The sequence below is a fragment of the Pseudophryne corroboree genome, chromosome 3 (assembly GCF_028390025.1).
Source record: "Pseudophryne corroboree isolate aPseCor3 chromosome 3, aPseCor3.hap2, whole genome shotgun sequence".
Classification (NCBI taxonomy): domain Eukaryota; kingdom Metazoa; phylum Chordata; class Amphibia; order Anura; family Myobatrachidae; genus Pseudophryne; species Pseudophryne corroboree.
Window position 1 is genome coordinate 2696179 of NC_086446.1, and position 13271 is coordinate 2709449.

The window sequence follows — 13271 nt, forward strand, 5'->3', positions numbered from 1 at the left end:
AAGACACATCTGTCTGTCACCACTGTTCTGTCCCTAATACCAATCTTTCCCGTGCCCTGTGTTCTGTCATGTCCCTGTCACCCCTGGCCTTGCCCTGTCACCCTTATCCTGGCCCTTTCACCCTTATCCTGGCCCTTTCACCCCTATCCTGGCCCTTTCACCCCTATCCTGGCCCTGTCAACCCTATACTGGCCCTGTCACCCCTATCCTGTCCCTGTCATTTCTGTCCGGGCCCCGTCACCCCAGTCCTGGCCCCGTCACCCCTGTCCTGGCCCTGTCACCCCTGTCCTGGCCCCGTCACCCCTGTTCTGATCCTGTCACCCCTGTTCTGACCCTGTCACCCCTGTCCTGGCCCTGTTACTGCATACCCTCCAACTACCTTTTTGGCAGGTACAGTACCCACAGCGCCTCCAGACCCCTCCCCAATGCACCACACCTCCGCACCTTCCCCTCCACCACATGCGGCACACCACCCCTCCCCCACACGCTGTGCCTCCAGACCCCCTACACCACCCGCGGCTCCCACTCCTCCGCCCATCCACCACCCACAGCACCTCCAGACCCCCTCCACCATCCACCCCCCATATATGTCTCCCCCCACACCTGCCCCCCCTCCACCCGCAGCATCTGCAGACACCCTCCTCCATCCGTGGTCCCCGCCCTCACCCACCTTTCCCCCACCCATGGCACCCTCGCACCTGCCCTTCCACCACCTGCAGCACCTCCAGACCCCCTTCCCCATCTGCCACACCACCCGTACCTGCCCCTCCCCACCCACGGCACCTCCGGACCCCCTACCCCACCCCCGGCACCCCCGCCCCTTCCCATCCCACAGCACCTCCGGAACCCTTCACCCATACGCAACATCCCCGCACCTTCCCCTCTCCCACCCGTGGCACCCCTGCCCCTCCCCCACCTGCAGTGCCTCCTGACCCCTCCCCCATCTGCAGCCCCCACTCCTCTGCCCCCACCCGCAGCACCTCCCGACCCTTCCTCATCTGGGCCCCCCTCCACCCGCAGCATCTACAGACACCCTCCCCCATCCGCAGTCCCCCCCGCACCCGCTACAATCTGTACATCGTGCCCTGCAGGTGCTGTTCACGCCGTCGCAAGGGGCTGCGCCTCCTTCACCATCGCATGCCCTTTCATTGTGCAATATTTAACCACTAACAAAGGAATGCAGGTAATTCTCCATATAATACAAATATTGAACCCCAGAAAGGCATGCAAGGGTTAAGGGGGCATAGCCCCTTGCGACGGTGTGAAGAGCGCCCGTAGGGCGCGATGAAGCACCTAGTTGTCCATATTAGCATGCAGGGCTATGGGGCAGGGTGACATCAGGGAGTGAAGACACTTCACTCCCCCGTCACAGACCCCGCTGCCGGGTCATCCATCGGCCGTCGGGCACCACGGCGGCAAATCGGCAAGTGTGTAGGGCCCAAACATGCATGCACAACATTGCTGGGCAGTGGGGTGGGTGCATAAATAAAATTTTAAACCTACCAGTAAATCTATTTCTCCTAGTCCGTAGAGGATGCTGGGTACTCCGTAAGGACCATGGGGTATAGACGGGCTCCGCAGGAGATAGGGCACCTAAAAAGAACTTTTACTATGGGTGTGCACTGGCTCCTCCCTCTATGCCCCTCCTCCAGACCTCAGTTAGAGAACTGTGCCCAGAGGAGATGGACAATACAAGGCAGGATTTAGCAATCCAAGGGCAAGATTCATACCAGCCCACACCAATCATACCATGTTACCTGGAACATACATAACCAGTTAACAGCATGAACAAACAACAGTAACGGTCCAAGACCTATTCCAACTGTAACATAACCCTTATGTAAGCAACAACTATATACAAGTCTTGCAGAGTTTCCGCACTGGGACGGGCGCCCAGCATCCTCTACGGACTAGGAGAAATAGATTTACCGGTAGGTTTAAAATCTTATTTTCTCTTACGTCCTAGAGGATGCTGGGGACTCCGTAAGGACCATGGGGTTTATACCAAAGCATCCAATCGGGCGGGAGAGTGCGTATGACTCTGCAGCACCGACTGAGGAAACGCGAGGTCCTCATCAGCCAGGGTATCAAACTTGTAGAATTTAGCAAAAGTGTTTGACCCCGACCAAGTCGCCGCTCGGCAAAGCTGTAATGCCGAGACGCCTCGGGCAGCCGCCCAAGAAAAGCCCACCTTCCTAGTGGAATGGGCTTTAACCGAATTTGGTACCGGCAATCCAGCTGTAGAATGAGCCTGCTGAATCGTATTACAGATCCAGCGAGCAATAGTCTGCTTCGAAGCAGGTGTGCCAATCTTATTAGCAGCATACAGGACAAACAGAGCCTCTGTTTTCCTCATTTTAGCCGTTCTGGCTACATAAATTTTTAAGGCCCTGACTACGTCCAGGGATCTGGAATCCTCCAGGTCACTTGTAGCCACAGGCACCACAATAGGTTGATTCATATGGAATGAAGAAACCATTTAAGGCAAAAATTGCGGACGTGTCCTCAATTCAGCTCGATCCACATGAAAAATCAAGTAGGGGCTCTTGTGTGACAAAGCCGCCAATTCAGACACTCGCCTTGCTGATGCCAAGGCCAACAGCATGACCACCTTCCAGGTAAGAAATTTCAACTCAACCTTGTTAAGCGTTTCAAACCAGTGTGATTTTAGGAACTGCAACACCCCGTTCAGGTCCCATGGTGCCACTGGAGGCACAAAAGGGGGTTGGATATGCAGCACTCCCTTTACAAACGTCTGGACTTCTGGAAGAGAAGCCAACTCCTTCTGAAAGAAAATCGAGAGGGCCGAAATCTGTACCTTAGCCGAGCCTAATTTCAGGCCCATATCCACTCCTGTCTGTAGAAAGTGGAGAAGACGACCCAGATGAAAATCTTCCGTAGGTGCTGTCAAAGTCAGAAAAATGTCTCAATGCACGTTGCCATATTTGCACCGCACACTGGTCCGCGCTGCGCGTGCATGCGCTCTCCCGTGGATTCGCATACCCGCAATAACGTGCACTCGCAGGCGCGGTATGCGTGTTTACGGTAGAGTTTATGTAGTCGTAGCGTGCGACTCATTCGTTACAAATGTTCACAATTAATGTAGTTTATAGATCACGGTCCCTTTGATAGATTCTGAAAGTTTGGTTAAAATACAATGTCCCAGAGCTGAGGAATCCCTCTTTATATCGTACGAAGGGTCTAACAGGAATCATACAGCAGTGTTTGGTACCCATCGGAAGAGTATTTAATTAGCAATATTCCGGTGTTGGTTTGGAGCGTATTAATCGCTCGTGCGAATAGTTATGGACATAAGAAGTTTATGTCCATTTCTATTAATTACACATACTCAGGTATGCGGCGGGAAACCCAGTTTCCCACCCACCTGAGCTGTTGGAAATCGTCACAGCCCACCTGTATGAATCACCCTATGACCTTTTGTTATGATACAGGGCCGAATTCCTTCGGCCAATGGACAATGGGATTGTAGGACCAGGAGATTGCATTGTGTGTGGGGCATAAATAGGCAGGCCGACCACATCCAGCACTCACTCTCTCATCAACGGTTATCTGCTGATAGCCGGGAGCTGGATATCGAGGCGCAGGCGATCATACCCTTTGTGCGTAAGTTTCTCTCCGTAATCATTGTCTTTCTGTGAGCCAATTTCTCTCATCTCATCTCTCTCTCTCTCTCTCTCTCTCTCTGTTCTGTTCTCTCATATCTCCCCTAGACTAGGCTAGTATTGTATTGTATTAGATAGTATTGTATTGTATTTCATTTAGGTCAGAGTAGTATTGTCCTTTTGTATTTATTGTTTAGTTCTGTGGTTAGGAAGTCTCTGTTATATTGTAGTGTATCATTTGTACTGTTATCCCCTTTTACAAGTATATTAGATACAATACAGTTAATAGGCCTTGGAACCTAAACCAGCATCTGTGTATTTTCTATAGTGATAAGTGTTCACTTGAGCGTCGGTGACGCTCAAGCAGCTTTGTAGTTAGTCAGGTTACACAAGGTTGCACTTACACCCTGTACTCACATTAAGGTATTCAGTGTATTACATTGGTATAAGGTTTTATCATAAAGGTATAGTGTTGTGAGCGTCTGCATCGCTGGTGACCTCCTCGTGGTCTCGAGCGTAAGCTACGCCATAGCGAATCATTCCCCTAGACATAACCAATAACGTGTCCTGTGATCACTGGGCCGTGAGCGAACGTGACGCTTGAGCGTCTCGCCTACGGCTGAGCGATCGCTACGCAGATAGCGTACCATTACGGTACTTCTTAAGTAAACAGCGTACAGTGTTCTTAGCTTCATAAAGGGTTGTTTATACGACAAAGGAATTTAGCATTGTCAATTGCGGGCTCGTCCTATACTTCTCACATCTGCACTAGGTAGATCAGCAGACATTATCCCCCAGCAAAGGGTGGGAGAGATTGTCTCATAGTGCTGGCGGGATAAGCGTCTGCTTCGCTTAGATAAAGAGTGCTGAAGGAATCCGGAGACCAGGAGGTAAGAACAAAACGCTTGTGTCTTTTAAAACTGTATTTTTCTTCTGTCTTGCGTATATACGCACGTATACATATATATCTGCATTTCTTTTCCATCCGTGTATTTCATTTTTTTCGTATATCACTATCCTGTTTGCCAGTTTTATAGTTGATAAATGTGCTGAGAGAGATTTGTCGCTATTTCAATAATTTAAGTAGAAGCAACATAGTTAAAATATAGACAAACACACAGCTTTGCCAAGAGACAAGGTCAGTGTGGTGCGCGGTAAATGATCAAGGATCATCTACATTGATAAACGTATAAATCGGGTTACGGTGGATCTTTGGTGTGCGTACACGTGTCTCTAACAAAAGACTGAGACTTGCGTACGCAACCCAAAGGCCGACGCACGCAGCGCAACGGAGCGTCCGTGTACGCTCATGTAACAAATCACAAATGTTATAATTAAAAGGCGATAAATAGCGCAAAGCAATAAGTAGCGCAACGCGGTAAATAACGCAAAGCGATAAATAGCACAAATTGATTTCAGCTTTCCAAAACTTAGTTTAAATACCTTACTTTACTGTAATACCTCTGGGGAGAGCTATCAGACTACGGGAAATGATTTTTTTTCTGATCAGAAAACTATAAGAATGATATTGGGTTGAAAACGGTATGAGTGTATTGAATCCCGCTTTGTGGACTTTGTGATCTATGTGATAATCCCGCTTTGTGAACTTTGTGATCTATGTGGAACGTGATGAGCACGATCTGAGTGAAAACGTGCAACAGAGTGTGATGAAGTTTTCGTTGTATTACGCTCTGGCTGTTTGGAGCACAGTAGGGAGACTCCAATGATCCTACCATTTATGGGCAACAAGTGTCTATAAGTGGTACGATTGGACCGCACGGTTGTATGTGTGACCAATAACGCAACGTGATATGAGGTCGTATATCCATGCGTAAATCTTGCCCTCATACGTGTTGTAGGGAGCACATGCAAGCGTGATTTGTGTAAAGAAAAAGGAAGGGAATTTTCTCAGGAAAATCTCTAAAAATAGGGCCTGCAACGGCTACACGTGTCTGCTAGAAGGCGGAACGGAGATACCCGGAGCAGAAGAAGTTCAGTGGAAGAGCTTTAAGGATTTCTGTGTTTGGTGCATTTTAGGAAGTTTTTTCTGTGTTAAAAAGGTCCACAATGGCAGCCAAGTGCACAATACAGAGACGGTCGGAGGTCAGGATTCAGACTCCAGAGGCTTGCAGACCCCGAGGGTCTGCTCGGTTAGTAATGTGGGGGAAATATGGTCCCCACTCTGAGACCTTTTGTGATGAATGGACACGAATGACTGCGGGGGATAAGGTACCATTTCCCGGGATAGGTAGTTTTGACTTAGAGGTGTTGCATAATTTAAGGCGAAGGATATGTCTCATCAAATCAGCAAAGAGACGAATCAAACATGATGATTGTTTGCAGTTATGGCTACAGGAAAGTGAAATACAGAGAAATGTAACTTACATACCTAACTTTCATCTTGAGAGGAGAAACGTGGCAGCAGGGAGAATTATGATTGCGGAGAGAAGCACAGGGGTGAACAATATAAACGCTCTTAGCAACTGTAGTATAGATGATAAGAATAAGTGTAATAAATGTAACAAAGATAATTGTAATACTGTTGAATGTACAACTATTAACCCATGCAAGTCGCACCCCATGTTAAACTTTCCTCAGGAACACCAACCAGAAAGTGAACCCAGAACGATGTCGGCACCTCCTCCAGAAGCCATCACACAAGACATCCAGGTGGACGCGACCCAATCGGTAAAAACTGTAATCAAACCCCCTAATGGAGGGTCAGGTGAGGTCGTGTCCACAGGTATGTATGGTATTATACATCACGCACAAACAAATGTACCTTATATCCTAGAATCAATTCAGAATGACATTACTGGACTTAATCCTGTTAGGATAATTGCAGTACCAAATGGGGAAACTGACTCTTCAGGAATCACTCCTGTCAGGAACATCGCCATGTACTGCCCTTTTTCCCGAACAGAATTAAGAGCAATTCTGTCTGAATTTCCTGATCCCAGGAAAGACTTAGTTGCTTGTCAAAGATACATTAGAGTGCTAGGACATACTGCAGAGCCAAGTAACAAAGATTGGAGGACAGTTTTGAGGGCATGTTTACCCCCCGATGTTGATTCATTGAAATTTATCACTGATTGTAAGCTAGATGAGGAAGTGCCACTAACAAAGGAGTATAACCAAGATAATGTAAAAAGAATCAACCTACAGTTGAAAGAATATTTTCCTACAGTAACAAAGTGGAATAAAATCTATACAATAAGACAAAAAGAAGGTGAATCCGCAGAAGAGTATTTTCACCGGGCTCTGCAGGATATGGCTAGGTACACTGGTATAGATGACATTGAAACTAATGTACACCACAGAGAGGTAGCTGTGTCCGTATTAGCGAGCAACTTGAAAGACACACTAAAAATTAGGGTACAAACTTCAATACCTCATTGGAGAGGTATCTCGGTGGCGGCATTAAGAGAGTCCGCTATCGAGCATGACCGAAATATCCAAAGAACCAGGGAAGCGCAGGGAGAGCGGTTGATGACACTGAACATCCAAGCACTAGAGGATGCATCAAGTCGACCGGAACCCCAGGCCCCTAGCACATGGAGAAAGCCAAGGATTTGTTACAATTGTAGAAGAGAAGGGCATTATGCCAACAACTGTAATAACCCACATAAAGTTAGACCCCCTAGACCAAGAAATGAGCAAAATTACAGCACACACCATTATAATCAGAGATCAGATAGGAGGAATTTTGAGCCACACCCATGATAGGTAGTCAAGAAAGGTGATCATACGACGGATGGTAAGCCTGAGGTAATGGTTAGTAAATTGGGAGGTCATTCACTGAAGACACAGGAATGACCAGGTTAAACGTTGTAAATGTATTTGTGAAAAATGTTTTTTCTCTCTCTCTCTATCCCCATCTCTGACGATTATTGGTAAGAATTCGAACATTGCATATTCGCTTGGTCCTTGCAGAAGTCTACCAAACCCCAGCATGACCTATCCACCACAATGTATTCTGGCCAGATACAGACAGTGGAATAATGCAAGTGCTGGTGGGGAGGGACTGCTCAAGGAAACCATTAGACACGTAGATACGACAGCCTAATAGTCTGACAATGTTTTCTTAATGTTGACAACATTTAAAAATGCTTTGTTTCTCTTCTCTTATTGATGGTTATTGTCGAGTTATGTAATGTATATATGCACATGAATTGTTCTCTATCTCTTTTGTTTTTATTTTCTCTCTCTTCTCACTCATGTTTCCATGATTTAAAGATGGTATGTCACCCCTCAGTTGGACCAATGGTAATGCCAGATTTTTGCTCCTTACAGAAAGATCGTCGGTTAGGAAGGAATATTGCATCACCAGAATGATCGTTTTTGAAGACTGAGAGACAACACCTTTGAGAGGACAGCAGAACAAGAAGAACAACAAGACGAGAGAACTTATTATCGTAACGAGTTCTCTCCCCCTCAAACTGATTTTCTTATACCCCATTTACAAATTTCTTCTTTTCTCCTCCTGTAAGATGGACTTGCCCCAAGAGACTGTGACATGGATTTTCCCGTTAACCATGATGTTGACCAGAGCAGTCTGTTTCGGTGAGAGTACCAGTGAGGTCGAGAAAGGATCCAGAAAGGTCCTGATGACTGAGACGGAGGTGTAAATTTCCAATAGCAACCCAATCACCAAGCAAAGGCGAGTACCGGGCACGATCTAACAACCATGTTATTTGTAAACAACTGTGAAGGAATGTTAGTTCAAAAAGAAAGTTGTATCTGTAGGCTCTGTAACAAAGAAATGCCAATCCAGTTTTAATATCCATATGGACCGGCATCCATTGAGTGACTATCACTCCTTAGTGGGTAACGTGTTAAACCAAACAGATTGTTGGGTATGCTCTCAAGTACCTCAGGGTCACAGTAAATCAGGGCTAGTACCATTTCCTTTAACGTTAGGGGAGGTACTTGAGCTAAGTGGTGGGAGACCGGTGGACCGGAGGTTTAATATCTCCAGCCCTCCTAGTTTGGAGCTCCACCAATACCATGTGGATAGGTCCCTCTTATGTTTTAACATCTCCAATCCCAGAAAACCGGGAAATTGGGAAGTGTCATGGAGCAACCTTACCATGACCTTTTCACACAGAGCAGATAGAATGCCTACAGATACAGAGCTCGTACGCCACATAGCCAGTAGAGGAAAATCTTTCCGGTATCGATATACCTTAGGGAATAGGATTACTAGAGTTGGAGAGGTATCACCAGGATACTGTGCACATATCGTACAAACCGATACGTGCATTAAGCAGTTGGAAGAATTAGGGTCAGGAGATTTCACCTGGAAGGTTTGTAACATGGTCATGTCCTTCTCCGTCCCTTATGTTCTCCCCGATGACGCATATTTCATATGCGGGAGAAAGGCGTATGAGCGGCTTGCCCCAAACCCTGAAGGATTGTGTTGTATTGGAAAAGTACTACCTGAGGTAATGAGTCTAAGGAGTGAGGAAACTGTAATTAACCTGGATTTGATTTATGACCCAATGATAGAAACCAGAATGTGATGAAAATGCGATTATACGGTCCGTTTCTTTCACCTGTTTTTCTGCTTTTCTCCAAGATACAAAGGCCCCCTTGGACGAGGAAGCTGACGAGACGAGATGTATACAGACAACAGACAAGCACCGAAGAAGAAGATTTGACAACTTTAAATATGGACACTTGATGAACTTTGCCATGGATCCCCAGTTTCCCTAGTATTTTTAAACTCACGCTAGCCCAACATTTTTGTAAATCTGATGGCTCAGACAAAGCTATTTGCTCATGCCTAAGGAGCAATACAGCGCAAAGAAGACGACTCTCAACAGATACCGAAAACAACTTCGACGACAGATGTACATTTCCCTGACATAGAATATCATTGCATTTTTCGTAAGTGTTCTTTATCTTCATCTCTACAACCCTCAGGTAACGACACACATAGACGATAGGGAATACAGGCACAGATATCAGCAACCACATACCTCCCCCATTCATGTATCATCAACTAAAATGTGCTCCCCATTTTGTTCAAAATCCGAAATGAGCTCGGTAAAGTTTGACAGCCCATCCACAGACCTGTGCCACAGGATAAGAAGGAATTCAAATGTATACTTCGCAATACCTCGAAGCTTGATTTACAACACGTACGGCACGATGATACATGACCCCCCCAAACATGGATTCATACACACATGCTTCTGCTATCTCACTAGGTCATACCCTCTTCACACCTTCTCCTCTCTCCTCCCCTACCCAACCATGGAAATCAATTAACCCCTGACTTACATTTTTCTCCTTAAATGTTTTGTGGCAGTTATTATTGACTGCCAAAGGGTGGACTGTCAAAGTCAGAAAAATGTCTCAATGCACGTTGCCATATTTGCACCGCACACTGGTCCGCGCTGCGCGTGCATGCGCTCTCCCGTGGATTCGCATACCCGCAATAACGTGCACTCGCAGGCGCGGTATGCGTGTTTACGGTAGAGTTTATGTAGTCGTAGCGTGCGACTCATTCGTTACAAATGTTCACAATTAATGTAGTTTATAGATCACGGTCCCTTTGATAGATTCTGAAAGTTTGGTTAAAATACAATGTCCCAGAGCTGAGGAATCCCTCTTTATATCGTACGAAGGGTCTAACAGGAATCATACAGCAGTGTTTGGTACCCATCGGAAGAGTATTTAATTAGCAATATTCCGGTGTTGGTTTGGAGCGTATTAATCGCTCGTGCGAATAGTTATGGACATAAGAAGTTTATGTCCATTTCTATTAATTACACATACTCAGGTATGCGGCGGGAAACCCAGTTTCCCACCCACCTGAGCTGTTGGAAATCGTCACAGCCCACCTGTATGAATCACCCTATGACCTTTTGTTATGATACAGGGCCGAATTCCTTCGGCCAATGGACAATGGGATTGTAGGACCAGGAGATTGCATTGTGTGTGGGGCATAAATAGGCAGGCCGACCACATCCAGCACTCACTCTCTCATCAACGGTTATCTGCTGATAGCCGGGAGCTGGATATCGAGGCGCAGGCGATCATACCCTTTGTGCGTAAGTTTCTCTCCGTAATCATTGTCTTTCTGTGAGCCAATTTCTCTCATCTCATCTCTCTCTCTCTCTCTCTCTCTCTCTCTCTCTCTCTCTCTCTGTTCTGTTCTCTCATATCTCCCCTAGACTAGGCTAGTATTGTATTGTATTAGATAGTATTGTATTGTATTTCATTTAGGTCAGAGTAGTATTGTCCTTTTGTATTTATTGTTTAGTTCTGTGGTTAGGAAGTCTCTGTTATATTGTAGTGTATCATTTGTACTGTTATCCCCTTTTACAAGTATATTAGATACAATACAGTTAATAGGCCTTGGAACCTAAACCAGCATCTGTGTATTTTCTATAGTGATAAGTGTTCACTTGAGCGTCGGTGACGCTCAAGCAGCTTTGTAGTTAGTCAGGTTACACAAGGTTGCACTTACACCCTGTACTCACATTAAGGTATTCAGTGTATTACATTGGTATAAGGTTTTATCATAAAGGTATAGTGTTGTGAGCGTCTGCATCGCTGGTGACCTCCTCGTGGTCTCGAGCGTAAGCTACGCCATAGCGAATCATTCCCCTAGACATAACCAATAACGTGTCCTGTGATCACTGGGCCGTGAGCGAACGTGACGCTTGAGCGTCTCGCCTACGGCTGAGCGATCGCTACGCAGATAGCGTACCATTACGGTACTTCTTAAGTAAACAGCGTACAGTGTTCTTAGCTTCATAAAGGGTTGTTTATACGACAAAGGAATTTAGCATTGTCAGTGCATTCTTGGTCTCACACCAAGACACATACTTTCGCCAGATACGGTGATAATGCTGAACCGTCACCTCCTTCCTAGCCTTTATTAAAGTAGGGATGACCTCTTCCGGAATCCCCTTTTTCGCTAGGATTCGGCGTTCAACCTCCATGCCGTCAAACGTAACAGCGGTAAGTCTTGAAATACACAGGGCACCTGTTGCAACAGGTCTTCCCTCAAAGGAAGAGGCCAGGGATCTCCTGTGAGCATCTATTGTAGATCTGAGTAGCAGGCCCTTCAAAGCCAGTCTGGGACAACGAGTATTGTCTGTACGTTTCTTTGCCTTATGATCCTCAACACTTTTGTGATGAGAGGAAGAGGAGGAACACGTAGACCGATTTGAACAGCCACGGTGTTTTCAGAGCATCTACTGCCACTGCCTGAGGGTCCCGAGACCTGGCACAATACCTCCAAAGCTTTTTGTTGAGGCGTGACGCCATCATGTCTATTTGAGGAGTTCCCCAAAGACGTGTTATGTCTGCAAAGACTTCTTGATGAAGTCCCCACTCTCCTGGATGGAGATCGTGTCTGCTGAGGAAGTCTGCTTCCCAGTTGTCCACTCCCGGAATGAAGACAGCCGACAGAGCGCTTACATGATTTTCCGCCCAGCGAAGAATCCTTGTGGCTTCCGCCATCACGACTCTGCTTCTTGTCCCGCCTTGGCGGTTCACATGAGCCACTGCTGTGACATTGTCTGATTGAATCAGAACCGGTAGGTTTCGAAGAAGACTCTCCGCTTGTCGAAGGCCGTTGTAAATGGCCCTGAGTTCCAACACATTGATGTGTAGACAGGACTCCTGGTCTGACCGAAGACCCTGAAATTTTTTTCCTTGTGTGACCGCTCCCCATCCTCGGAGGCTCGCATCCGTGGTAACCAGGATCCAATTCTGAATTCCGAATCTGCGACCCTCCAGCAGGTGAGCACTTTGCAACCACCACAGGAGAGACACTCTGGCACCTGGGGACAGAGTTATTTTCCAATGTAAGTGCAGATGGGACCCGGACCATTTGTCCAGAAGGTCCCATTGAAAAGTCCTTGCATGGAACCTTCCGAAGGGAATGGCCTCGTAGGCCGCCACCATTTTTCCCAGAACTCGAGTGCATTGGTGAACTGACACCCTTTTCGGTTTTAGCAGGTCTCTGACCATGTTCTGGATGTCCTGGGCTTTCTCTATTGGGAGGAAGACCTTCATTTGTTCTGTATCCAGTATCATACCTAGGAACGGTAGTCGAGTTGTCGGAATCAACTGTGACTTCGGTAGATTTAGAATCCAACCGTGTTGCTGGAGCACTCTCAGAGAGAGCGCCACACTGCTCAGCAATTTCTCCCTTGATCTCGCTTTTATCAGGAGATCATCCAAGTATGGGATAATTGTGACTCCATGCTTGCGCAGGACCACCATAATTTCCGCCATTATCTTGGTGAAAATCCTCGGGGCCGTGGAAAGTCCAAACGGCAATGTCTGAAATTGGTAATGACAATCCTGTACAGTGAATCTCAGGTATTCCTGATGGGGGGCATATATGGGGACATGAAGGTATGCATCATTTATGTCCAGAGACACCATCAACTCCCCCTCCTCCATGTTGGCTATTATCGCTCTGAGTGATTCCATTTTGAATTTGAATCTTTTTATGTACAGGTTTAGGGATTTCAGATTCAAAATAGGTCTGACCGAACCGTCCGGTTTCGGGACCACAAATAGGGTTGAGTAGTAACCTCTTCCCTGCTGGTGCAGGGGAACCTTGATTATCACTTGCTGTATACACAGCGTTTGAATTGCAGCTAACACTATATCCCTTTC

General features: G+C 46.6%; 1 protein-coding gene across 1 annotated transcript in view; it reads right to left on the minus strand.

Annotated features, from left to right (window-relative positions):
* LOC135054495 (zinc finger protein 271-like) overlaps window positions 1–13271 on the minus strand; it is a 114023-nt gene that overhangs the window by 72917 nt on the left and 27835 nt on the right. The gene's annotated exons all lie outside the window — the stretch shown is intronic.